This window comes from Myotis nattereri (genome assembly GCF_964212035.1).
Source record: "Myotis nattereri genome assembly, chromosome: Y".
NCBI classification, from domain to species: domain Eukaryota; kingdom Metazoa; phylum Chordata; class Mammalia; order Chiroptera; family Vespertilionidae; genus Myotis; species Myotis nattereri.
This window is the reverse complement of record NC_138094.1, coordinates 38,605,992-38,633,342: the sequence shown is the minus strand read 5'-3', so window position 1 is coordinate 38,633,342 and position 27,351 is coordinate 38,605,992. Positions and strand designations below refer to the sequence as shown.

The 27,351-nt window shown below is 42.7% G+C and overlaps 1 pseudogene across 1 annotated transcript in view; it reads left to right on the top strand.

Annotated features, from left to right (window-relative positions):
• LOC308512491 (centriole and centriolar satellite protein OFD1-like) overlaps window positions 1-27,351 on the top strand; it is a 119,503-nt pseudogene that overhangs the window by 10,406 nt on the left and 81,746 nt on the right. Inside the window, exons 2-4 of the transcript in view lie at window positions 10,444-10,551; window positions 11,791-11,927; window positions 12,552-12,714. The product of the transcript in view is annotated as a centriole and centriolar satellite protein OFD1-like (transcript). The remainder of the gene's footprint in view (window positions 1-10,443; window positions 10,552-11,790; window positions 11,928-12,551; window positions 12,715-27,351) is intronic.

The window sequence follows — 27,351 nt, the reverse complement described above, 5'->3', positions numbered from 1 at the left end:
CTGGGCCGCCTTTGCCCTGCATGAACTATGCAGCTGGGAGAGGGGTTTGCGGCCGCTGGGAGCAGGGCGGGAACTTCCCAGGTTTTGCATCAGGCAGCCGGGAGAGGGGCGAGAACTATGCAGCCAGGAGAGGGGCACCAGGTGGCTGGGAGCAGGGCGGGAACTTCCCTGGGTTTGCAGCAGGCAGCTGGGAGCGGGGCGGGAACTTCTGCCGCATTGTCATGGCAATGCGGCAGAAGTTCCCGCCTCGTAGCTGCTTGCTCATTCACTTACTCGCTCATTCATTCACTCATTCACTCACCCATTATTCACTCACTCACTCACTCACTCAGCAAACCCTCTCAGGTCCCTGGCACCAGGCCAGGCACTGAAGTTGAAGCAGGATAAGACAGAGCAATGTCCTCAAGATGTTAGTAATTCAGTAGGGCGAAGCAGGCACATGAACAAGGCAGTTGTACGCACAGATGCAGTGTACTGGGTTCAGTGAGAGCAGTAACTAATGCCGACTTTGTTCTCTTGATACAATGGGGCCTCGGGAGCCAGGCCGCCCCAAGCCTGTAGGCCTGTGCCTAGGCCAGGAGTGGCTGGGGTCCAGGAACATGACAGAAGGCGCAGGTCGGGCTGAGGGGTCTGACCCCACCCCTCACCCTCACCCCCGAGTGCACAAATTTTTGTGCACCGGGCTACTAGTCTATCTATATAAAAGACTAATATGCTAAGTGTCCTGCCGTCAGGGTAATACGTTATGTCGCAATGCCCAGCTTCCTCTCCCTAGCAACTAGCCTCCTAGAAGTTTCTTCAGCCCAGGAACACAAGTTGCTTTATAGCCAGGTAGAAACATTCAAATGTCTGTGAAGTTAACCAAATGTCTGTGAAGTATTTTCCTGTGCCTCATCTCATTTGATCCTCACACAAGTCGTGGAGTAGGTAGATCGGAGACTTGGTAGAATCCTATTTTCTTTTCATTAAACAGAAAATGAAGATTTAGAAAGTTTAGAAACTCGACCCAACTGAAAAGAATTGAGAAATGGTGGGCCCTCACCGACCCCCCTCCAACCCCCCCCCCTTCCCCCGCTCAAAAAGAAATAAAGAAAAGAAATGGTGGACCTTAAAAATGACTTCAGGTTTTTTCACTGCACAAAATATAGTCAAACACTGCTGCAAATTAAATATTTTACCCTTTGTTCTCCCTGCGTGATCTACAATAATAATGTGCTTCTTCGTGTTGATATTTACTGCTGTGTTGCTGACAATTACCTGAAAAAGAAGTTGGAGTGCTTCACTGGGCTGGAAAAAGTTTAGCTAAATCAGAAAGCAGCTCTAATTAACAAGTTTGTTTTATATCTATAAAAGGCTAAGTTGACTCGCACATGGGTGATACATATAAAGCTCTCATTGGCAGCAATCACATGCATTTCAATCTGTCATTGTCGATCATGAATTTGGTTGACACTTCTATTATTGAGAAAGGGTGAACAGGGATATTAAAATATTTCTTCTAATTAATTTCCTTTCAATGTGCACAAATTCATGCACCAGGCCTCTAGTGTTATTATAGATGCAAAAAGACAGATAGGCTCAGTGAAGATACTGTCCTAGAATGTAACTACCCACTATTACTGCTTTTGGTTAAAGTTTAATTTCAGATCGTCCTTTGTGGTTACTTCAGGTCTTTGAGTTTGCAAGACCATCATACAGGCCTTCCCTGAGCTTGTCAGGTTACCATGTGGCCCCTTTCACCCACAGCATCTTGGTAAGCCAGCTTACCTTTATCTTCCTCGGTATGCACAAGAGTGGGTACTTGCCATGGCCTGTGTTGCTCGGTGGTTAGAGCATCAACCTGAGCAGCAGAGTCACCTATTGGATTCCTGGCCAAGGGCACATACCTGGGTTGCAAGTCCAAGCCCACAGTGGAGTGGAATGGGGGTGCTGCAGGAGGCAACCTATAGATGTCTCTTTCACATTGGTGTTTTTCTGACTCCCCCCCCCCCCCCCCCCCCCCGCCACCCCCCCTTCCTTCAGGTCTCTAAAATCAATGGAAAATATGTCCTTACTCCTTGGGAGAGGTACAAAGAAAACCAAAAACCAAAAAACGATAAAAAGGTAGATACTTAAAGTTTAGCTCACTGATTTTCAACCAGTGACTTTTGCCTCTCCAAGAACATCAGGCAATGTCTGAGACATTCAGTAAGGTCAGAACTGGTAAGAGGCGCTGCATTTAGTGGGCAGAGAGGCCAGGGATGCTGCTAAATCACCCGGCGGTGCACAAGACAGAGCCCCCTACAAAGGGTTTTCCGGTCCCAAAAGGCAACAGTGCCGCGGTTACTGAGTGACTTAATGAAAGGAAAAATAAGCAAAGCCCGAGCTGGCGGAGCTCGCTGGGTGCAATGCCTGGGCTGTGATGGGACCAGCTGGCCAGGGGATAGCCAGGTTGGGTCCAGCGCCCTAGGCCGCAACAGGAGGAAGACACAGGGTTAACACCCAGATCCCGCAGGCCCCGGATGTGGTGCAGAGCACATGGCTTCTCCTCCAATCCCCGCTCTAGCCCAGCGGTCCTCGCGGGACTCAGAGGCCAAGCTCTCGCGAGAAGTGGGCGGAGCTTCCGGCGGTTGTTGGCATTGACTTGGCTGTAAAGCTCTGGGTTCCCGGATTCCCGGATTCCCGGATTCCCGTGCTGGGCTGGCTGGGTCTCGGGAAGGGGCGGGATCGGCTGTGAGGCCCCCACCCGCCGCGAGGTGCCTCCACTTCCAGGGCCGCGGGTTTCACAGCCTCGCTCCGTATCTCTACTCTCCAGCCGCTGGTGAGAGTCGCGCCCGGTACACAACCCGCTCACCCGTGGCAAGCCGAGGGGAGGAAATGTGTTTATCCGCCATTTCCTAGTTCGAGTGGGCGGGAGAGCCTTGAGGTATACCCGTTCCTCTTGATTCCCGGCCCGCGGTTGGGCTCTGAGGACAGGTGAGGAAAAAGTACCGGGAGCACACGTGAGGAGATGTAGCATCTTGTTTGTTTCCGTTAAAGCACCAACCCGGTGCGCGGGTGAGGAGGCGAACCTTCTTGCTTGTTGTCGTGCAAGCGCCGTCCCCGCTGGGCTTTCGTGCTTTCCCGCTTTCCCGAAGGTCAGCCACTGTTCCGTCTTCAGAAATTCCCGTGCCCTCTGCCTGCCTGGTAACCGTTGGCATCTTCTCTTCCAGCTCACCGTGCCCCCCAAATATGACGTGTTGAGTCAAGACGAACTACGCACAAAGCTGTCCCAGACCTTCAAGCGCCGAGGTATCCTGGACTCCCTCAAGGTGTCGGCTTGAGGCATATCTGTTCTGTAACTTTTACAAGTGGAAGCGGTGACAGGGAGTCCGCATTTAAACCCACTGGGTCTTGGTTTTAAAAATAATATGATATGCAGGTGGTATTGGGGAGTGACGCTTTTATGTTTTGTAGAACTCGTTATCCTGGAAAGCATTCTCAAAAGGTTGAGAGTTTGCCCGGTCTTCATATTCAAATAGATTTATTGACTGACATTCAGGTAGGAGCGAGTAGCTGTATAAAATGAAAACATTTTAGCAACAAGGCAAGTTTTGTGAAACTGGTTTGTAGGTTCTTGAATTAATACGTGGTTTTGTAATAGTCATGTTTGGATGAAGGATATTGAGACAATATAATAAGCATTGTGTGCTGCTTACAGTACAATAGTCTGGAGAATGACAGCTTTTTTCTTTAAAATATAATGAAAGCTCTGAAGGTTTCACTTGGGCAGCACATACGTATAGTATGAATTAACAGCAAGGAGTAGGGTTACCTCAAATGTGTTTTCATTACTATATACAGTTAGACGTGTATTTTACACTTATCAGGGGAAATACTGAGTTTTTCCTTCTCCCCCCATTGTTTTCGTAACTTAAAAAACAAAACAGAACACTTTATACCTATCTGAAAAACCCATAAAAACATAGAGGAAGAGAGTCTTTTCTGATTCAGCTATTATTGGCACAGTGGTGTGTGTGTGTATTCTTAGTTCACTGTTGTATAGTGAGCATTTTCCTGTGACCCGAAAAGTTCCTTGAAACCCTCCATTTAAGTGTCCCATGATTGGATGTATGTGTAATTTATGTAGCAGTCCCTGGTGAATGTTTAATCTTGGCAGAGAATAATTTACTAATACACTTTACATGTAAAGTAACATCAGGAATAGAATTGGTTTAAATGTGTTTTCATTACTACATATATTTCAGAAGTATATCTGAAATATAAATGCTGAATAGGTTATAACCAGGTCTGTGCATCCTTCAGTTGCATTTCTCATTTTTGCCTAGGTTACATGGCATTCTTACATTCTTGTATGACTTTATCTATATAGAAAAGGCTAATATGCAAAGTGTTTCCTTGGAGGTTAGCCCGGGAGACCGGGAATTCGATTGCTCGCTATGATGTGCGCTGACCATCGGGGGGTCGCACAGAAAATTGCAGGCAGCGAGCTGGTGTTGGCGGGGTACTGAGGGAGCAAGGAAAGGGGGAAGCAGGAACAGGGGAGGGGGGAACCGCGTGGTGGTGGTGCATGAGGGAGCAGGAAAGCAGGGAACCTGATCAGCCGTGATTGCCAGCCAGGCCTAGGGACCCTACCTATGCACTAATTTCTTGCATCAGGCCTTTAGTCCTGGAAAATAAAAGGCCATAAGCATTTTTTAAAAAATACATTTTATTGATTTTTTAAAGAGAGGAAGGAAGAAGGGTAGAGAGTCAGAAACATCGATAAGAGAGAAACATCGACCAGCTGCCTTCCGCACACCCCCTACCCAGGTACATGCCCTTGACCAGAATCGAACCTGGGACCTTTCAGTTCTCAGGCTGATGCTCTATCCACTGAGCCAAACCGGTTAGGGCCGTGGTCGCCAAACTGTGGCTCGCGAGCCACATGCGTCTCTTTGGCCCCTTGAGTGTGGCTCTTCCTAAGCCTTAGGAGTATCCTAATCTACACTAATAAAAGAGAACAATGGTAATTGGCGTACGGCGATACCGTTTTTATTGGCTAATCAGGGCCATATGCAAATTAACTGCCAAGAAAGATTGGCGGTTAACTGCCAACAAGATGGCGGCTAACTTGCATATGTAGGCACAATTCAGGGAGGCGAAAGGGAAAGCAGGAAGAAGCCCCCTGCCACTGACAGTGGTCGGAAACCCAGGGGGGAGCTAAGAACTGGGGGGCAGGGCAAAGGCGGCCCTGGGGCCGCCTTTGGCCTGCCCCCCAGCCATGATCGGAGAATCAGGTGCCTTTGCCGCCCTGGCCAGTGATAGCAGGAAGTAGGGGTGGAGCCAGCAATGGGAGCTGGGCACGGTCAAAGCTGGTAGTCCCGGGAGCTAGGGGTCCCTTGCCTGGGCCTAATGCGAAGCCCACGATCACGGCGCCCCCCGCTGCCACTGCAGGTCCCCGCTGCCCGGGACGGACGCCTAGGCCAGAGGCGTTAGGTCTGGGCAGGGGCGGAGCCTGCAACCGTGGGGAGCTGGGGTTCCCCTTCCCAGGCCTGACACCTCTGCCAGAGCCCTCAGGCCTGGTCAAGGGGCCGATCCGGTGATTTGTGATCGGAGGGTGATGAGGGTCAACTCCTCTGGCTGAGGCGTCAGGTCTGGGCGGGGGGTGGAGCAAGCGATCAGAGGGAGGTGGGGGTCCCCTGTCCAGGCATGATTCCTGGGCCAGAGGCCTCAGGCCTGGGCGGGGGCCAGAGCCAGTGATCGGGGGGCAATAGGGGTCCCCTCTCCAAGCCTGACACCTCTGGCAGAGGCGTCAGGCCTGGGCAAGGGGCCGATCAGGCGATCGGAGGGTGATGGGGGTCAACGCCTGAGGGCTCCCAGTATGTGAGAGGGAGCTGGCTGGGCTGAGGGACATTCTCCCCCCACACACACACCCAGAGCACGAATTTCGTGCACCGGGCCCCTAGTTACGTTACTAACAATGTACCTACCTATATAGTTTAAGTTTAAAAAGTTTGGCTCTCAAAAGAAACTTCAATCGTTGTACTGTTGATATTTGGCTCTGTTGACTAATGAGTTTGCTGACCACTGGGTTAGGGCAAAGCATTTTTTTAAGGCTCTTTGGCAGAGCATGTGTATTCTTCTCAGTATAAATGTCTTTTGTACTATAGGATTTTTGATGTGTAAGTACTGTTCTGAACTTGTAGTTATATACTCTTGTTCTTTTCAGGTGTAGGATAGAAGATAGAGGTATAGCAACACTATTTGTTTCCTGCTTGTATAGTATTGATATGAATACGTTGCGTGGATATAGGCAACATAGTCTTGAGCTCTGCTCAATTAATATGTTTCCAGATTATATGCAAAGTAGATTAGGACAATATTCAGTAGTTCAGTTAATTTAGAGGTTTTCTTAAAACTCAAAGGAAAACTAACACATTATAACCTTGAAGAAAATTACCCACTTTGAACCTAAGTTTTCATATTTATAAAATGTGGGAAAATTACTGTATTTCACAGTGCCTTGAGATGTAAATAATATATATGGAAGTGCATTTTTAAAAATATATTTTTATTGATTTCAGAGAGGAAGGGAGAGGGAGAGAGAGATAGAAAAATGAATGATGAGAGAGAATCATTGATCAGCTGCCTCCTGCACACCCTCAACTGGAGCTGGTGTCCTGCAACCTGGACATGTGCCCTTGACCAGAATCGAAACCAGCACCCAATATTTCTTCCAATATTATTTTCATATTCTTCATCAATCCACAGAGAGTTGAGGAAGCAACAGAATTTTCTCTTATACATGCTATCTGAATCAAAGACTGCTGAAATGGACTCATAGGGAAGATAGTTAGAGTCTTCATGTGTTCTGACTAAGCAGCAATTCACTTGGAAGCAGGTGAAAACAGCTTCTCTGGCCAGAATCCATGGGCTGCTTATCTCATAGAGTAAGACAAAGTGTGCAGCAGAGTAGTACTAACTTTTGGCCATGGATCTAAAACAACTCCCCCATCAGACCTGCCTTGAGTGTGACGGGGGGCGGTGCCCCAAACCCCCAATCGGCCCTACCCTGAGCATGACTGAGGGTGGCATCACAACCTCCCAATCCACCCTGCTTTGTGCATGACAGGGGGCGGCGCCCCAACTCCCAAATCAGCCCTGCTCTGAGCCGGACCAGGGACTGCACCTAGGGATTGGGCCTGCCCTCTGCCACCCGGGAGCAGGCCTAAATAAAACGATTCTAATAAAACGATTCTAATTTGTGTGGCAAATCTGTGTATTCCTAGTGCAGCAAACCTGAAAGTTTGTTCCCATTTGTTTTTTTTTTTGTTTGTTTTTTTCTTTTTTGTCATTGAGCTAGACACAACTGAGAAAGCAGGTCATTCACGAATTGATGCACCCTGTATTGAGTGGAAGTCCTCCACCATTTCAGTGGAAGGGAGTGCCCTCTTCTTTTTAAAACATATTTTATTGATTTCAGAGAGGAAGGGAGAGGGAGAGAGAGAGAGAAATATCAATGATGAGAGAGAATCATTGATTGGCTGCTTCCCGCATGCCCCCCTACTGTGGATTGAGCCCACAACTTGGGCATGTGCCCTTGACTGGAATCGAACCCGGACCTGTCAGTCCCCAGGCCAACGCTCTATTCACTGAGCCTTCCAGCCAGGGCAGGAGCACCCTCTTAATAGGCAGGTATACCTGTGTCCCACATGAGAAACCAGAGTCTGCAGAAGTGGGTAATTTGCTTAAGGTCACAGGATTTCAAGATGGCAACACAGGGCAGTAAATCTAGATCTCTAAAATGTGCTCTTTAGATAAGAGAAATAAAGAATACATTAATTTTTTTGAAACCTGTTTTAATCCTCAAGTATTAAAACATATGTTTACCACTTCTTAATTATTTTAACTGTATTCCTACACCATTGCCTTTGAACATATTAGTTACATTTTATCTTAAAGGCAGATATAGCAAACTTTCCATATATTTTTTAAATTGACTTAACATTTTAGAGCAGCTTCATAGCAAAATTGAACAGAACGGAGAGTTTCTGTATGTCTCCTCCTCCTTCATGCACAGCCTTCCCCATGATCAACATTTATACAGTCAATGAGCCTACATGGTGGCATCATTGTCACCTAAAATCCATAATTAACATTAGGGTGCACTCTTTATGTTGTCCCTATGTTTTAATTCTCTTTCTATTAGCTGTAGTTGTCCAAAAGTTTCTTACTCAGAAGTTTTAAGAAATCTTGAACAGTGTTAGTATTTGAAAAACTTGAAACTTAAATATGCTGTATTTAAGTTTGCCTGAGCATTAGTCAATTACGTAGTTACTAGAGGCCGGATGCACAAAAATTTGTGCACTGGCGGGGGTGGGGGGTGTCCCTCAGCCCCACTTGTGTCCTCTTACAGTCTGGGACCCCTCGGGAGATTACGACCTGCTGGCTTAGGCCCACTCCCGGGTGGCAGAGGGCAGGCCCAATCCCTAGATGCCTGCACCGCAGCTCCTGGTCGGGCTCAGAGCAGGGCCGACAGGGGAGTTGGGGCGCCGCCCCCTGTCATGCACAGAGCAGGGCAGATCAGAAGGTTGCGATGCCACCTCTAGTCACGCTCAGGGTAGGGCTGATTGGGGGCTTGGGGCACTGCCCCCTGTCACGCTCAGAGCAGGGCCCATCAGGGGGGTTGGGGCTCCGTACCCTGTCACACACAGAGCAGGGCCCATCAGGGGGTTAGGTAGCTCCCCCCTGTCATGCACAGAGCAGGGCCGATTGGGGGGTTGGGGAGCTCCCCCCATCATACACAGAGCAGGGCCGATCAGGGGGTTGTGATGCCACCCTCAGTAACGCTCAGGGTAGGGCCGATTGGGGGGTTGGGGTGCTGCCCCCTGTCACACTCAGTGCAGGGCTGATGGGGAGGTTGCGGCTCCACCCCGTCACACACAGAGCAGGGCCCATGTGGGGGTTGGGGCGCCGCACCCTGTCACACACAGTGCAGGGCCCATCAGGGGGTTGGGGCGCTGCCACTGTCACACTCAGGGCAGGGCCAATGGGGAGGTTATGGCTCTACCCTGTCACACACAGATTAGGGCCCTGCTCTGTGCGTGACAGGGGGCAGCGCCCAAACCCCCTGATTGTCCCGGCTCTGTGCGTGACAGGGGGTGGCGCCGCAACTTCCCCATCAGACCTGCCTTGAGTGTGACATGGGGTGGTGCCCCAACCCCCCAATCGGCCCTGCTCTGAGCCGGACCAGGGACTGCACCTAGGGATTGGGCCTGCCCTCTGCCACCCGGGAGCAGGCCTAATCCAGCAGGTTGTTATTTCCCGAGGGGTCCCAGACTGCGAGAGGGCACAGGCCGGGCTGAGGCATCCCCTCTTCCCCCCCACCCCCCCCCGAGTGCACAAATTTTTGTGCACCGGGCCTCTACTACTAATATAAGGGTAATACGCTAATCAGACTGGATGTCTTCCAGACATCCTTCTGGACAAAGCCATGTTGGTGAGGGCCGAGGCAGAGGCAATTAGGGGCAATCAGGCCAGCAGGGGAGAGCAGTTGGGGCAATCAGGCAGGCAGGTGAGCGGATAGGAACCAGCGGTTCCAGATTGGGAGATGGATATTGGACTGCCGGTTTAGACCCATTCCTGGCAGTTGGACATTCCCCGAGGGGTCCTGATTTGGAGAGGGTGCAGGCCAGGCTGAGGGATCCTCCCTCACCACTCCCTTACCCCACTCTTTCCCCCTACCCCGTGCATGAATTTTGTGCACCTGGCCTCTAGTATTATATATTTAAATGAATTAATCGTGAAGAACATAGTTAATTAAGCACCTGTTGATTGAGATTTTGTTGTTTTATTGTTTGGGTTTTGCCATTAGAAGCGGTGTGCAGTGTACACTCTTTGTTTCCCTGTGGAAGTGTAGCTGTGTGAATTCCTAGAGGTGAAAAGACTAGGTTAAAGAACACATGTCTTTTTGAATACACAAACACTAACAAATTTCCCTCCTGAGTGATTGAACCTGCCGACTTCCCCGCTTTCTTGCCAGCACTTCAAGTATGATCAGAGTTTTAATCTTAGCAGTCTTATTGGGAAAATAGGACCCCTTTGTTTTAGTATTAATTTGCATTTTCTTAGGATTTTGTTTATCGACATTAAATTGTCTTACTGATTTATTAGATCTCTTTAATATTATGAAAGTTAGTGTGCTTTCTCCTCATTATAGCAAATATTTTCTTCCAGTGTGTCATTTGTCTTTTGACTTTATTTCATGCCATATATAAGTTCTTAATTTTTATGTTATTAAATATTTCTCTTTATCACTTCTAGATTTTTGTATCATGCTTGGGAAGGACTTCCTTCAGAAATTATTCTTAAGAGATATATAACGTACAACAGGATAATGTTATAAGTCCAAAATTTATAAAGTGACTGAGTAATGGTTGAATGAAAGTTGTGAGACAAAACTATGTACATTGTGTTTTTTAGGTTTTCTCGTGGAGTTTTTAAAAGAAATGGCAGAATATCATCAAGCTAAAGAGACTTGTGACATGGACCCTCAGACAAGTGCAATTTTGCCTAGCAAAGACTCTCTTGGTAATTTCAGGCTTTTTTCCTGATTCCAGGTTTCTATTTTCTTTTTGAATGAAGAAAAAGATCTGCTTTCCTATGTTGTGTGTGTTCCTAAACTGTGTGCAGGTGGAGTGCTCATTTCCCATTGTGTCAGCACAGTCCTACCTTCAGTGCTGCCCCTCCCTCTGTGATCACCAGGTGGATGCAAAGGCCCATGTTCTTGTTTGTTGGGTCAACCCCTCAACTGGGAGGCTCTTCCCTGTGACTCATCTAACTTTATCGTATAGCCATTAACGTGAGAAGATCCTAGACTATTTGCATTGCGGAAAACTAGAGAAGTCAGTGGCCCGTCACTTCATGTTATAGTTGAGGAAACCAAGGTCACCAGATGAAGGAAAAGTGATACTGGAGTCCAAGTTTTCTGGTCCATGATCCAGATCCTTTTCCATGGGACAGCCTTTCTACATACAGTACCATCCTGCCTTTAGGCGTATGCTCAGAAGGGAAACAGGTGGCTAAAATGCTGTGATTAATCCTGGCTCCTCCTTACTCATTAAAAGCAATAACTTGTTAGACAATAAATTCAAATATCTTAATCTGATTCTGCCAGTCTTTTTTTCCTGTGCATACTTTTTAGTGGGCACTGGTGTTTACATGATTGAGATTGCACTCTCGTGTGGGTTTTGCACTCTGTTAATGTTTGATTCTAATCCATATTTGGTTTGAGGGCTTCGGGTCTGCTGCAGAGAGCACTGGAATGAGAGAAATAGCAGACCTGGCTTTTGTCCCAGTTATGCCGTTGTGTAGTTGCTAAGCCCTCTGGGAGTCACCTACACTGTGTGGGCACCTGTGTCTCTGTAAAATGGAAGACTTAAAACTAAGAATCTCTGATTCATTTTAAGATCAGTGTTTTGAACATGTGACTCAGCTTTCACCAAAGACCATAAAAGAACTCTTTGGCACTTGGAGACTGGAAAAAGATGCCATTGTTTTCTGACCTACCTTTTGCTTTCTTTATCCTGACTTTTATGATGGAAATTTTCCAGCATTCAAAAAAGTTGAAAGTTTTACAGTTCACCAGTAAGTTTGTATTATGTTTGCTTGATCACTTTCTGTTCATCCAGTAATCTATCTCAATTTTTTGAATTGGTTCAGAGTAAATTGCAGATGCCCCCTGTCCGTATCCCTGTACTCTTTGCTTTTGAACAGACTTCTTGCTCACCTACCCTGAGTCCTCTGCCCTGTTTATGTTTTTTTTAATAGCTGAGAAGCTTCAACATATTGATGATCAGTTTTCAGGTGCTTACCCTCAGCATCCAACATTAGGAACTCTAGAAATAAAGTTAAATGAATATAAGAGAGAACAAGAACAGCAGCTTCAGGCAGAAATGCATGAAAGGGTAAGTTTATCTTGTTGCTGTTAACAAAAGTGGTATTTTTGCTTATCTTTTCATTCTTAATCTTAGGTATATAGGAAAATATCTAGAATCTTTAATAAACTAGAGGCCCAGTGCATGTGTAGGTTCCCTAGTAGCTACCTGCTGGTGGGGCCTCCCTTTCCCTGGCCACCTGCTGCCAGGTGGGGCTGGTCTCAGGGGACGGGCTGCAGGTGGTTGGCCAGCCCTGCCCCTGCTTGAACTCCCGGTGAAGGGGACAATTTGCATATATGGCTTTCATTATATAGTTAATATGATATATACTCTTGTGCATGTTATTATTTTTTTTCCACTTGCTGTTGTTTCTTTTTGCCTTTTGAATGAGTTTTACAGGAACAGTTAATGAGACCAAAGATGAATTAAACTATAAATATAGGGTGTCCCAAAAATATATAAACACACCTTGAATAATTATAAAGGCAGTGTATATTAAACAACATTTTCACAATTGAGCTATCGGCTGTTAGAGTGTGTATACATTTTGGGGGGGATACCCTGTATAATTAATGAATATTGAACTTAAACATGGAGAATTTGTTACTAATTGTTTAGTATTATTATTTACAATGATTTGTAGTCAATTTGCAGTTGAAGCATTTTAAAAATACTGAAGTAGTACAAATTAAAATGGAAGAGAAAGGAAAGTCTGAGGAGTTAGTGGTTTGGGAATGATGTTGGAGAGCTTGTCAAGCAAGATCGGAAGCCTTCTTGGGAAAAGATGTTCCTTGAGAGAATTCAAAAGCACCAGAAGGCAATATTTTAAAATCATTTACTGGATGGCTCCTTCCTGCAGCTGCTTGTAGATTTGCTAAAAGTCCAGGGGTGAGATGAGACATTTGCTGGAACACTTGAGGACCTAGAGCAGTGATGGTGAACGTTTTGAGCTTGGCGTGTCAAAAATTTTGAAAAACCCTAACTTAACTCTGGTGCCATGTCACATATAGAAATATTCATATATTTTTTTGATACTTGCAACCATAATAAAAAAAGATTTATATTTTTGATATTTATTTTATATATGTAAATGCCATTTAACAAAGAAAAATCAACCAAAAATATGTATAAAATGAACAAAAACAGAAAAACAATGTACATTTAAGAAAAAATAATAATAAAAACAATGATAATCATTACCATTTGCAACGTCATGGATGGAACTGGAGAGCATTATGCTAAGTGAAATAAGCCAGTCAATGAAGGAAAAATACCACATGATCTCACTCATTCATGGATAATAGAGACCGTTATAAACTTTTGAACAATAATAGATACAGAGGCAGGCCTGCCTCAAACAGATTGTCAAACTGCAGCGGGAAGGCCGGGGAGGGTTGGGGGGCAGGAGGTAGGGGGGTAAGAGATCAACTAAAGGACTTGTATGCATGCATATAAGCATAACCAGTGGACATAAGACATTGGGGGATAGGGGAGGCTAGGGGACTGTCTAGGGCGGGGGAATAAAATGGAGACATATGTAATACCCTTTGGAATACTTTAAGCAATAAATTAAAATAAATAAAATAAATAAATAAATAAATAAATAAATAAATAAATAAATAAAAAATAAAAAGTTAAAAAAAAACAAACAATGATAATCAAATGGTACGAAAACTAGAAATTAGTGACTTTTTTGGTGCTGAAGTTTGTCTGCTAATTCTTCGATTGCAGGTTCATACTTGGTGCACTTCAAAGCCAAGCAAGCGCCACTAACATCATGTTAGCCGGTTCCTTTTGTTCATTTTAATATTATTTAATGCTGAGAACAAAGTCTCACAAAAATATGTTGATGAAAAAATTGTTAGCAAAGCCATTGCTAGATTTTTTATATTGCTAAAAGTGTCAGGAACTCTGTTCCAAGCACTCAAAATTTCTTCTTCATAGTTGCACTCTTCATGTTTCAAACGATTTCGTTCCAGATTTTCAAGTTTCGACCTTAAGTCGACAAACACGAGTCCAAATGCTACCTTGAAAATCTGCAAGTTGCATCTCTAAATCATCAATTTGCATCCATTGGAAATTATTCAATTCCAAAGTACTGTAAACTACATCCAGATACTTAATTATTTTAATGGTCTGTTCTAGGCTTCTAAATTGGTTGAATCTTTCGCTGAACTGTTCAAAGAACGTGTTTACTATATTCTGGTACATAAGTATAGACTCCATTACACTTGTAGTAGCCTTCTCGAAATACTTTTTCATCTGAGGAAAATACGAGTTTTAGTTTCAATATCTCGCTTGAAAATTTTAAGTTTACTTTCAAAAGATTTGATGTATCCAAACATAACGTCAATATTTTTGCCAAAACCTTGTAATTTTAAGTTCAGTTCATTCATATGAACAGAGAGATCTGTAAAAAACATCAAATTGCTGACCCACTTATGATCATTGATCTGAGGAAAGTTTGCCAGATCCTTATTCTCAATAAATACCATAATTTCTTCAAAGCACTCCACAAATCGCTCAAGTAGTTTTCCTTGACTTAGCCATCTCACACGATTGAACATCAGTAGTCCACTGTAGGTTGAATCAACTTCCTGTAAAAGTACAGAAAATTCTCGCTTGTGAAGGGGTCGAGAAGCTATAAAATTCACAATTTTTGTTACAACTGACATTAAATCATTCAATTCAGAGAATCCCGATTTGGCACACAACACCTCCTGATGGATAATGCAATGAAAAGGTGCAAGTGGATGTCTAATAGCTTCCATAAACAATTTCAGGAATCCCACTTTTTTCCCACCATCTTTGGTGCCCCGTCTGTCGTGACTGACACAATTTTAGAGATATCAATGTTTAGGACACTGAATGTTTTTATAACAACTTTACATATTTGGTTTCCTGATGTACTCATTGGCACTTATTCTAACTTTATCAACTCTTCTCTCATAGTGAGACCATCAGAATATCTAGCAATAATGGCCAACCGAGCATATGATGTGACATCAGTAGTTTCATCAAGAGAAATCAAAAAATATTTACATCTATTTAAGTCTTTTTTTTATTGACTTTGTACGTTTTTGTCAAGATTTGTTATTCTACCTTTTTTTAAAATTAAATCTTTATTGTTCAGATTATTACAGTTGTTCCTCTATTTTCCCCCCATAGCTCCCTGCCACCCAGTTCCCACCCCACCCTCTGCCCTTACCCCCACACGCTACTGTCCTCACCCATAGGTGTATGATTTTTTTTTCTATGTCCCTGATTCTATTATGATCACCAGATTATTTATTCACTTGATTCTTAGATTCACTTGTTGATAGATGCATGTTTGTTGTTCATAATTTGTATCTTTACCTTTTTCTTCTTCTTCCTCTTCTTAAAGGATACCTTTCAGCATCTCATATAATACTGGTTTGGTGGTGATGAACTCCTTTAGCTTTTCCTTATCTGTGAAGCTCTTTATCTGACCTTCAGTTCTGAATGATAGCTTTGCTGGATAAAGTAATCTTGGTTGTAGGTTCTTGGTATTCATCACTTTGAGTATTTCTTGCCACTCCCTTCTGGCCTGCAAAGTTTCTGTTGAGAAATGAGCTGACAGTCGTATGGGTATTCCCTTGTAGGTAACTGAGTTTCTTTCTCTTGCTGCTTTTAAGATTCTCTCTTTGTCTTTTGCTCTTGGCATTTTAATTATGATGTGTCTTGGTGTGGTCCCCTTTGGATTCCTTTTGTTTGGGGTTCTCTGCGCTTCCTGGACCTGTAAGTCTATTTCTTTCACCAGGTGGGGGAAGTTTTCTGTCATTATTTCTTCAAATAGGTTTTCAATATCTTGGTCTCTCTCATCTTCTGGCACCCCTATAATTCTGATGTTGGTACGCTTGAAGCTGTCCCAGAGGCTCCTTACACTATCTTCGTATTTTCGGATTCTTTTTTCTTTTTGCTTTTCCAGTTGGGTGTTCTTTGCTTCTTCGCATTTCGAATCTTTGACTTGATTCTTGCGCTCCTCTGGTCTGCTGTTGGGTGTCTGTATAGTATTCTTTATTTCAGTCAGTGTATGCTTAATTTCTAGTTGGTTCTTTATCACAACATCGAGGGTCTCATTAGATTTCTTGAGGATCTCACTACATTTATCGGCGGTCTCACCAGTCTTTTCGAGGGCCTTACTAAGTTTATCAGCAGCTTCTAGACAGTTCTTGAGAGACCTTAAAAGTATGGTTTTAAGCTCTATATCTTCCATTTCTGACATTTGCGTCCTATTTCTTTGTCTCCGCATTTTTTTATCTTTTCTTGGTGCACCCCCTAGTGGTCTTTGTGCGCAGTCTTGTTGTAGTTAAGCCTTGATTGTTGTCGGCAATACCGGGGGTGATTTGGCCTCCAGGCTAACTGGCTATGAGAGCTATTCTGCCTTTGATAGTATTTCTACTGAGTGGTAACTTAGAAATTCTTTTAATAACATCATCTTTTTTTTTCATATCGTGAAATAGAGCTGGTGCACCTCTTAGAAATGTTTCCTTACTAAATTCTCTGTCACTGAGGGTTTTTTCCATGCTGAGCTATGGAGAGAGCAATATAGTAACTTGCTGATATTAAATTTGTAGAGCATCTTACAAATTTAATGATGGAATTTGATTGACTTTTATAGAGGTGTAGCTGCCTAGAAATGCATTCCTTCCTCTCATCAATACTTTTTTTCAAGAACTGACAATGATTAGTTTCAAAATGTCTCTTTACATTCCACGTTCTGCTTACTACTGTTTCATTAAACACTATGCACAATGAATTGTTGTTTCTGTTGACAATCCCGTACATCTCAGTGCATATGTCTTTTTAAGGGTCGGCTACTGCTACTTCCACTTCCCTTATCATTCAATCTTGCTTTTTTATTTTTTTGATTCTCCATCACAAGGCTGCAAAAATAAATATAAATGACGGCATTTTTTATAAAAGGTTGATAGTTTTCTTACCTATTAACTTTTAGCAGTGTTGTTGCACTGACTCCTGTTGCAAAACAATTCAAAAACAGTACGTATAACCAACAAATATATGGTGCTGTAATCAATTATCTGACATGCAGAATGTCTCGTTGAGCACTGTTGCACTGTATATCTTTTTGTTTTTTTTTTATTAGGTAAGGTATTACAAATGTGTCCTCTTCCCCCCCATTATCCCCAGCCTCCCCAACCTCCCCGCACACTCATGCTCCCATCCCCCTGTTGTCCATGTCCATTGGTTTGGCTTATATACATGTATACAAGTCCTTCGGTTGATCTCTTCACCTTACCCCCGCCCTCCCCTACTTTCCTTCTGGGGATTGATAGCCTGATTGCTGTTTCTCAGTCTTTGGATCTGTCCCTTTTCATCAGTCTATGTTGTTCTCTATAATCCACAAATGAGTGAGATCATGTGGTATTTATCTTTCTCTGACTGACTTATTTCACTTAGCATAATGCTCTCCAGTTCCACCCATGCTGTTGCAAAAGGCAAGAGTTCCTTCTTTTTTACCGCAGCATAGTATTCCATTGTGTATATGTACCACAGTTTTCTAATCCACTCATCTGCTGATGGGCTCTTAGGCTGTTTCCAAATCTTAGCTATGGTGAATTGTGCTGCTATGAACATAGGGGTGCATATATCCTTTCTGATTGGTGTTTCTGGTTTCTTGGGATATATTCCTACTAGTGGGATCACTGGGTCAAATGGGAGTTCCATTTTTAGTTTTTTGAGGTGGCTACATACTGTTCTCCACAGTGGCTGCACCAGTCTGTATTCCCACCAGCAGTGCAGAAGGGTTCCTTTTTCTCCACATCCTCTCCAACACTTGTTGTTTGTTGATTTTTTGATGATAGCCATTCTGACAGTTGTGAGATGATAACGCGTTGTCGTTTTGATTTGTATCTCTCCTATAATTAGTGACTTTGAGCATGTTTTCATGTCTTTCGGTCTTCTGTATGTCCTCTTTCGAAAAGTGTTCATCTAGGTCCGTTGCCCATTTTTTTATTGGATTGTTTATCTTCCTTTTGTTAAGTTACATGAGACCCCTGTAAATGTTGGAAATTAAACCCCTGTCGGTGGTATCATTGGCAAATATGTTCTCCCATACAGTGGGTCTTCTTGTTGTTTTGTTGATGGTTTCCGTTGCTGTGCAAAAGCTTTTTATTTTGATGTAGTCCAATTTGTTTATTTCCTCTTTAGTCTCCATTGCCCTAGGAGCATTATCAGAGAGGAAATTCCTTGGGCATATGTTTGCAATTTCGCTGCCTGTGGATTCCTCTAGTATTTTTATGGTTTCCCATCTTACATTGAAGTTTTTATCCATTTTGAGTTTAATTTTGTGTATGGTGTGAGTTGGTGGTCTAGTTTCATCTTTTTGCATGTATCTGTCTAATTTTCCCAACAGCATTTATTGAAGAGACTGTCTTGACTCCATTGTATGCTCTTGCCTCCTTTGTCGAATATTAATTGGGCATAGTGGTTTGTGTCGATTTCTGGGGTCTCTATTCTATTCCATTGACCTATATGTCTGTTCTTGTGCCAGTACCAAGCTGTTTTAAGAACAGTGGCTTTGTAATACAGTTTGATATCTGGTATTGAGATCCCACTTACTTTGTTCTTCTTTATCGGGATTGCTGCAGCTATTCGGGATCTTTTTTTTATTCCAGATGAATTTTTGGAACGTTCGTTCTAGATTTGTGAAATATGCCATTGGTAATTTAATGGGGATTGCATTGAATCTATAGATTCCTTTGGGTAGTATGGACATTTTGATGATGTTGATTCTACCAATCCATGAACACGGTGTGTTCTTCCATCTGTTTCTGTCTTCCTCTACCTCTGTTTTCAGTGTCCTGTAGTTTTTTGCATATAAGTCTTTTACCTCCTTAGTTAAGTTTATTCCTAGGTATTTTAATTTTTTTGGTTCAATGGTAAATGGGATTGCTTTTGTAGTTTCACTCTCGGTAAGTTCACTTTTGGTGTAAAGAAATGCCATGGATTTCTTAGCATTAATTTTGTATCCTGCTACATTGCTGAATTCATTTATTAAGTCTAATAATTTTTTGATGGAGTCTTTTGGGTTCCTTATGTACAGTATCATGTCATCTGCAAATAAGGACAGTTTTACTTCTTCTTTTCCAATCTGGATGCCTCTTATTTCTTCTTGTCTGATCGCAATGGCTAGTACTTCCAGTACTGTATTGAACTGGAGTGGTGAGAAGGGGCATCCCTGTCTTGTTCCTGATTTTAAGGGGAATGATTTTAGTTTTTGCCCATTGATTATGATGTTGGCTATTGGTTTGTCATATATGGCTTTTATTATGTTGAGGTATGATCCCTCAATTCCTATCTTGCTGAGAGTTTTTATCAAGAAAGAGTGTTGGATTTAGTCAAATGCTTTTTCCGCATCAATTGATATGATTATACGGTTTTTTTCTCTCAATTTGTTTACGTGATGTATCACATTTATTGATTTGCGGATATTGTACCATCCTTTCATCCCTGGGATAAATCCTACTTAGTCATGGTGTATGATCTTTTTGATGTACTGCTGGATCCGATTTGCTAGGATTTTGTTGAGGATTTTGGCATCTATGTTCTTGAGGGATATTGGCCTATAATTCTCTTTCATTGTGTTGTCTTTATCTGGTTTTGGTGTTAGGGTGATGCTGGCTTCATAGAATGAGCTGGGAAGTGTTCCTTCCTTTTGGATCTTTTGACATAGTCTGAGGAGGATAGGTTTAGTTCTTCCTTCAATGTTTGGTAAAACTCCCCTGTGAAGCCGTCTGGCCCCGGGCTTTTGTTTGCTGGAAGCTTTTTGATTACTGCTTCGATTTCCTCCATAGTTATTGGCCTATTGAAATTTTTAGATTCTTCCTGATTAAGTTTTGGAATGTTGTATTTTTCTAGGAATATGTCCATTTCCTCCAGGTTGTCTAGTGTGTTGGAGTAGAGTTCATAGTATTTTCTAACAATCCTTTGTATTTCTATGGGGTCTGTTGTTATTTCTCCTATTTCATTCCTGATTTTGTTTACTTGGGTCCTCTCTCTTTGTTTCTTGGTGAGCCTGGCTAGAGGTGTATCAATCTTGTTTATCCTTTCAAAGAACCAGATCTTGTTTTTGTTGATCTTTTGTATTGTTTTTTTTGGTCTCTGTGTTGTTTATCTCCGCTCTGATCTTTGTTATTTCCTTCCTTCTGCTTAGAGTGGGCTTTTTTTGTTGCTCTCTTTCTAACTCTTTGCGTTGTAGAGTTAGGTCATTTATTCTCATTGTTTCTTGTTTCTTGCAGTAGGCTTGTAGAGCTGTGAACTTCCCTCTCAAGAGTGCTTTCACTGTGTCCCATAGGTTTTGGATTGTTGTGTTTTCATTTTTGTTTGTTGCCATGATGTTTTTTATTTCTTCTTTGATCTCTCTGGTAACCCAGTCGTTGCTTAATAGCATGCTATTTAGTCTCCATGTGTTTGATTTTCTTGGATTGTTTTTGTTGTAGTTGATTTCCAGTTTTATGCGTTTGTGGTCTGAGAAGATGCTGGATATGATTTCAATTTTCTTGAATTTGAAGAGACTTTATCTGTGACCCAGTACATGCTCTATCTTTGAAGATGACAAATGTGCAGTTGAGGAGAATGTATATTCTGTGGTTTGGGGTGAAATGTTCTGAAGATGTTAATTAATTCCATCTGATCTAGTGAGTCATTTAGGATTGATGTTTCTTTGCTGAGTTTTTGTTTAGAGGATTTGTCCAATGGTGATAATGGGGTGTTAAGGTCCCCTACTATGATTGTATTGCTGTCAATCTCTCCCTTGATCTCCTCCAGAAGTTTTCTTACATATTTGGGTGTTCCTATATTGGGTGCATATATATTTACCAGAGTTATTTCTTCTTGTTGGACTCCTCCGTTTAGTATTATGAAGTGGCCTTCTTTATCTCTTTTTATGTCCTTCACTTTGAGATCTAATTTGTTAGATATAAGTATTGTTACCCCGGTTTTTTTTTCACTTCCATTGGCCTAAAAAACCTTTTTCCATTACTTCACCATCAGTCTGTGTGCGTCTTTTTTTCTGAGTTGGGTTTCCTGTAGACAGCGGATATATGGGTCATGTTTTCTTATCCACTCATTTACCCTATGCGTTTTTACTGGGGCATTTAATCCATTTACATTTAAAGTTATTATTGATAGAAACTTGTTAGTCACCATTTTTGATCTTTACCTTTGCGTTCCTTCTTTGTTTCCTATTTTTTCTTTTTACAGCAGACCCTTTAGCATTTCTTGCATTGCTGGTTCGGTTGTAATAAACTCCCGTAGACCGTTTTTGTCTGTGAAGCTCCTGATTTGACCCTCAATTTTGATTGATAGCCTCGCTGGGTACAGTATTCTTGGATTCAGACCCTTCCTTTGCATGACTTTGTATATTTCATTCCATTCCTTTCTTGCCTGATGTGTTTCTGTTGAGAAATCGGTCTCTAGTCTGATGGAGGATCCTTTGTAGGTAACTTTCTGTCTCTCTCTGGCTGCTTTTAATATTCTTGCTTTGTCGTTGGTGTTTGCCAATTTAATTATTATGTGCCTTGGTGTCGGTCTTTCTGGGTTCATTATGTTTGGGACTCTGTGAGCTTCTTGGATTTGTGTGAGTTTTTTCTTCCCTATCTCAGGGAAATTTTCCGTTATTATTTTTTCAAACAGGTTTTCTATTCCTTGCTCAGTTTCCTCTCCTTCTGGGACCCCTGTTATTTGGATGTTGTTTCGTTTAGTGTTGTCCCAGAGTTCTCTTAGGCTGTCCTCATGCTTTTTAATTTTTTTTTCTAGAAGCTGCTCTGTTTGGGTATTTTTTCCTACCTTGTCTCCTAGCTCGCTTATGTGGTCCTCTGCTTCTCCTAGTCTACTGTTGATGCTTTCTATTGAGTTCTTTATAGCAGTGATGTCATTTTTCATTTCTTCTTGGTTTTTCTTCATTTCCTCTTGGTTCCTACACATATTGGTGAATTTGTCTTCCATTCTTTTCATCCACCTTATGGCCATTTCTCTGATTTCTTTCTTTGACAGGGTGCTTGCCTCCATTGCCCCCATTTCGTTTACTTCCTTTTCTGATGATGCCTGTTTTTCTTTCATATGTGGGTTGGTTCTTTTTTCACCATGATCTCTCTTCTCCAGGTGTTTGGTTATGTAGTTCTCTTTCTGATGCGTTGATTTAAAGGCACAAAATACAACACAACAAGGCACAACATACAAGGCCCCGAAAACAAATGTATTTACGATATTAATAACCCCAAATAAAGGTGACCACTGAGCGAAGAGAATTAGGGGATAAAGAAGAAAAAAGAGAAAAAGTTTAAAGAGAGAAAGAAAAAAACAAAAAGGAATGCCGAAATGAGATTGGGAAAAGGGAGAGAAGAAAGAAGAAAAAAAAAGTGAGAGAATGAATTAGAGGTGGGGAAGAGGCTATTTGGGGAGAAAACTCTAATAGAACCACAAATAATCCCAATGAATTCCAGCAGCAGACCCCTGGAGATTAATGCAAACTACAATCAACCACTAATATCAGGCGAGGCAAGGGAAAACAGAAGCACAAAAATAACCAGAGAAAGAAAAAGCAAAACAGGAAAATAAAAATGAAAAACAAAACAGTCTCCCAAACAAGCATAAAAAAAAAAATATACTCAAAATCAAGCAAACACTAGCAAAACGACAGACAGAGAAAAAAAATTGGGTAGTGAAGAACGAGAAGAGAGAGGTGTATATGGATTTAGAGCAAGGGATTGGAAATTAGGTATATAAGTAGGGTGAAATTTAGACAGTGGGTAAAAAGAATGAATAGGGAAAATCTAAAGCAGGAATAGGGTAAGAGAAACAGGACAACAGAAGGGGAAAAGTGAGGAAGAGTTATGGCTTAAGGGTAAAGGTGAGATAGAGAGAACTGATGCTAAAGGAACGATGAAAATAGAGTGTAGAACACTAATTCCAAAATAAAATAACGAAAAAAAAAATAAAATGACACTTGAAAAAGTGGTAAAATGATAGCAATAATACTGGCTAAAAAAATGTAGTAATTACAAAGGTAAAATCAGGTGATAAAAAAAATAATAATAGGTTCTTTATGAAATGGTGAAAAAAGAATTAAAAAGAAAAAAAGATAAAAATGTGCAGTAGTGAAGGTGCTTCAGATCTTCTACTCTTCTTTTTGGCACGCCTTAGTCCTGCCAGGCATTTAGGAGATTGTTGAATTTCCCTGCGATACACTGTCCCTCCGTGCTGTAAACCACAGTCCTGATTTTAAGGCAGGTTGTATTTGTTTACCAGACTGCCTTTATTTGCATTTACAGAAGAGACAGTTCGTGGCTCTGCCTCTGGGTGGCAGTGTGTCTGGATTGACCTCCGAGGCTATAAGTCCTCTCTATCCAGTAGTTAGGGTTTATTTTCTCTATGTTACTTGAAACTGGTTTGGGAAAGTCCACTGCCCAGAGCTGGTTCTTTAATCATTACTCCCCGCACTGTTTCCCAGGTTCCCCAAAAAGATCTTTCCCCTACAGGCTATGTGAATGACCCCACCTGGGGAATCCCATTCACTGGGTTTAATAATCAAACACACGGATCTAAGGGGAACTGTAACAACAAGAGCCTGAGAAGTTGTGCGAATTTGCAAGCCTCCACCTTCCAGGTCTGCGCACAGTCTCCACGCACCCACTCGCCCCTGGCACCAAGCACCCGGCAGACTGGCAGAATCCGAGGCTGCTTTTTTGCATCCAGTCCAGCTATGTGCTTATTTTTATCGTTCCCTTCTGCCAGCAGCCCTGTGGGGCCCCTTCCCCACTTGAGGGTCACGCTGGTCCCAAGGGCCACGGACTCTGGGGCGCAGATTTCACCCCGCGCGGTTCTCTCTCCAACCTGAATTGCAAACCGCACCTTTAGGGGAAGTCTAACCTTTCTGTGAGAAGAAGCAGTGCTCGTCTGAGTTCACGCAGTCACGCTGCTTGAGATCCCTTGTTTCCAGGTTAGTAGCTGATCTCTGGTTGTCTGTAACAGCCACTCAAGATGGCACAGTCTCCGCTGCTGAGCCGGCACACAGGGAGACGTTTCAGCCGCAGTCTCCAACCGTCCTTTTTTTTCTGGGAGTTCTCTGTCTTTCCCAGCTGCAGACTGTCTCTCAGCTGAATATCCTCTGCCTATTCGGGCTGTATGTTACCCGTTTCAGCTGCTCACCCTTATCTGCTCCAGGACAAGGCACAGGACACGTCCGTTTATACCTCCGCCATTTTTCTCCCCTTATATCTTTTTCTTCTAACCTTCCCACTCCTGTCTCCTAATGAACATGGCGATCAAGTGCGTCCGTTTGCCGAATGCACCCGAACGCACAGGAAGCTTACCCGAGGCACATGTTGACAATAATGAGGCCGTTTCCAGAATTGGGCATTTTGTCACTCGAGTAAAAATAAAGTGACTTGAGTAAAGATTAATCTCTTTATAGTGCAATTCTTAACCTTTTCATATTAATGCCAATATTGGAACAGTGTATCTTGGATGTTTTCACAATGTATCTTTGCTACGCAACACTGATGTACATGCTTACATCTGGTTTTAGAATTGTGTAATTGATCATGAGTAACATGAGTAATAATATTACTCGAGTGATGCCCAGCTCTGGCCATTGAGAGAGACAAATATATGAATACGCAATTTTTTGTCTCTTTCGATGCGTGTCACCCAAAATGGTACGCGTGTCATAGGTTCGCCATCACTGGCCTAGAGGACTAGTAGGGACTGCGGTCAAGAATACACCTGGAAGAATCAGCTTTGAAAAGGATACTAAGACTTCTTTTTTCGAGATTACTGGAAGGAAGAGTGGAAGTGAATGTCTGAGTCAGGGGCGTGAGACAACCTCACTAAAATTGCAGCAGATGTGAGAATTAAGTGATAAGGAGAGGACTAGAGGTATGGAATGGCCACTGGGTGGCGGGGGGTTGCAGAAGGAGCAGAGCAGCTCTCTGAAGCTGACAGGATTCTCGAGCTGTTTTGAGGGTACTGCTGAAGTGGGCAACCTGGAATTGAAGTAGACCAGACCAAGTGCATGTAGGTCAAGAATTTCAAACACTAACACGAACCAAGTTTATGTGGGCTGCAAAACAAAAGCTTCAATTTTCATAGAAAGGTTTATTTCGATAAAGACATGCTGGATACAAAGGGCTAAAATAAATGAGTAATCGTTAACCAAAAATAATAGAACGTTTTAATAAAAATTAGTATTTTGCATTGAACATTAACTTCCCAGACACTGAATAACTGGGCAGATTAATAAGCACAATGCAAATAAACCTACTTTTCTCATTCTCCAAAAGCAAAGTATTTCCTGTTGCACATACCAAACAAGTCAGTACAAGACTAATGATGTGGTCATCGGGTGCTAAAATATTGTCTGCTAGTATTAATGGAGAGAAATGGCACGCCTGCGCGTAAGGCGCACAAGGAAAATGAATGCAACACAATTATAATCAGTCATTAGCAAATGTAGTTAGTAATTAATAATTATGTAAATCAGGTTATTGTAAAAATCAGGTTACGAAATTTTTATTAATACGCTACATACTGTTATATTCGCTGAGCCACAAACATATTCATTGTGGGCCACGTGCGGCCTGTGGGCCATGAGTTTGACATGCTTGTTGTAGGTGATTGTTCTGTTGCAGCTCTTGGGAGGATTTGGAAGGTCAATGAGGGCAGAAAAATGGTCGTAGTTGAGGAGTGTAGCTTTATAGAGCTGAATTTATTTCATTTGAGAAAGGCAGCCTGTTTAGTTGAAGACATTGGGGTTCAGCATGATGGTGAGCGGAACCAGAGCAGAGTGTGGATGACTAATAATCCAGGAGAGAAGGGAGAGATACGTGGCAGTCTCAGACATCAAGGAGTAAGTCTGGGGATACAGACAGATGGAAGAATAAGGGTGGACCAACAGGACAGAGTTGCAGGTTGGGGTTCTAGGTGAAGTTGGAAACCAAATGCAATGTGCTTCCATCTGAGCAAAGGCAAAGGTCCCTGCAGTAGAAGGGTCTGGGGCTTATAAGTGTCATCCGTGTGGCCATTTGATCTTGTCACCCAGAAAATGACTGGACAGGACATGAAGAGGTTGAGGAATGGTGGGGAGTGCATGCCAGCAAAAGAGATTGGATTGTTTCTTTTGGAAAAACAGTTCCTTTCCCAAGGGTTGTCAGACCTAACTAGGTTGGGGTCATGGTTTCCTCAGCCAGGACTACTGATACCAGGAGATGGTTGAAGTTAAAAGGCTTCCTCCCAGTGTCAACCTTTCTTGGAGCTTCTCAGTAAAACCCAGTTATTAATGGTGACCACACCCCCTCTCCAATTTTTTCTGGCATTTCTGGGAATTGGGTTAATTTTAGCTATAAAAATAAATGGAAGCACTGGTCTTTGAGATGATGGGTTGTGTTCAGACTAACACTTTGAACCTTAAAATGAGTGACTGACTAGATCAGATCAACCAGTTGACAGCCTGTCTCCATTCAGTCAGATTCTCTGAAGGCACTGGAGAAGCTTGGCATCCTCATAAAAGGCACCATACTTTTACTCTGCCACCCGACTGTTCACCCCCTTCTCTCCCTGATAAAACTGTCCTGTCCTTCAAACTTTAGCTTCAATGATGCTTCCTGGTGACGCCTTCCCTGAATCCCATTGATAGACTCATTTAGGCATCATTCCTGCCGTGGAGACTGGACTCTGGTTGTGAAATTATCACATTGTAGTATTATTTCTCTCTCCCTCAGTAAATTGTGAATTTTTTAAAAGATGGGGACTGTAGCTGTTCATCTTTTCATATCCAGCTCACTGTGCTTTTTGACATGATATTCAGTAAATCCTTGCTCAGTGAACACGCAAATGTAAGTGTGATCTATTTTTCACAGTTTCATTCCAGCTTGTTCATTCTGAGTCAGAACCGCCCATGAATTGAAACTTTCAGACGACTATTGAACCATGGGGATTCCACTTTGTTAAGTTCCCCCATTTTGTTTTTTTTTGTTTTTTTTTTTTCTGGAGAACTTACAAAAATGTTAAGGAAGTGTCAGGATATTCTGCACAAGGGATATTAGGGTAATATAGCGTAACAGTCATTGGGCTAGGGAAGCCATGGGCAAACTACGGCCCGCGGGCCGGATCCGGCCCGTTTGAAATGAATAAAACTAAAAGAAAAAAAGACCGTACCCTTTTATGTAATGATGTTTACTTTGAATTTATATTAGTTCATACACACACTCCATCCATGCTTTCGTTCCGGCCCTCCGGACCAGTTTAAGAACCCATTGTGGCCCTCGCGTCCAAAAGTTTGCCCACCCCTGGACTAGGAGGTAAATTCTTGTGTAACTAGAATAGGCAAAATGCATACCTTGAGATGGAATGTTTTAAAAGTGAAATTGTTCCTCTAATTGTCTGTACTTTGTTCTCTGGAATGTAGGAAGCA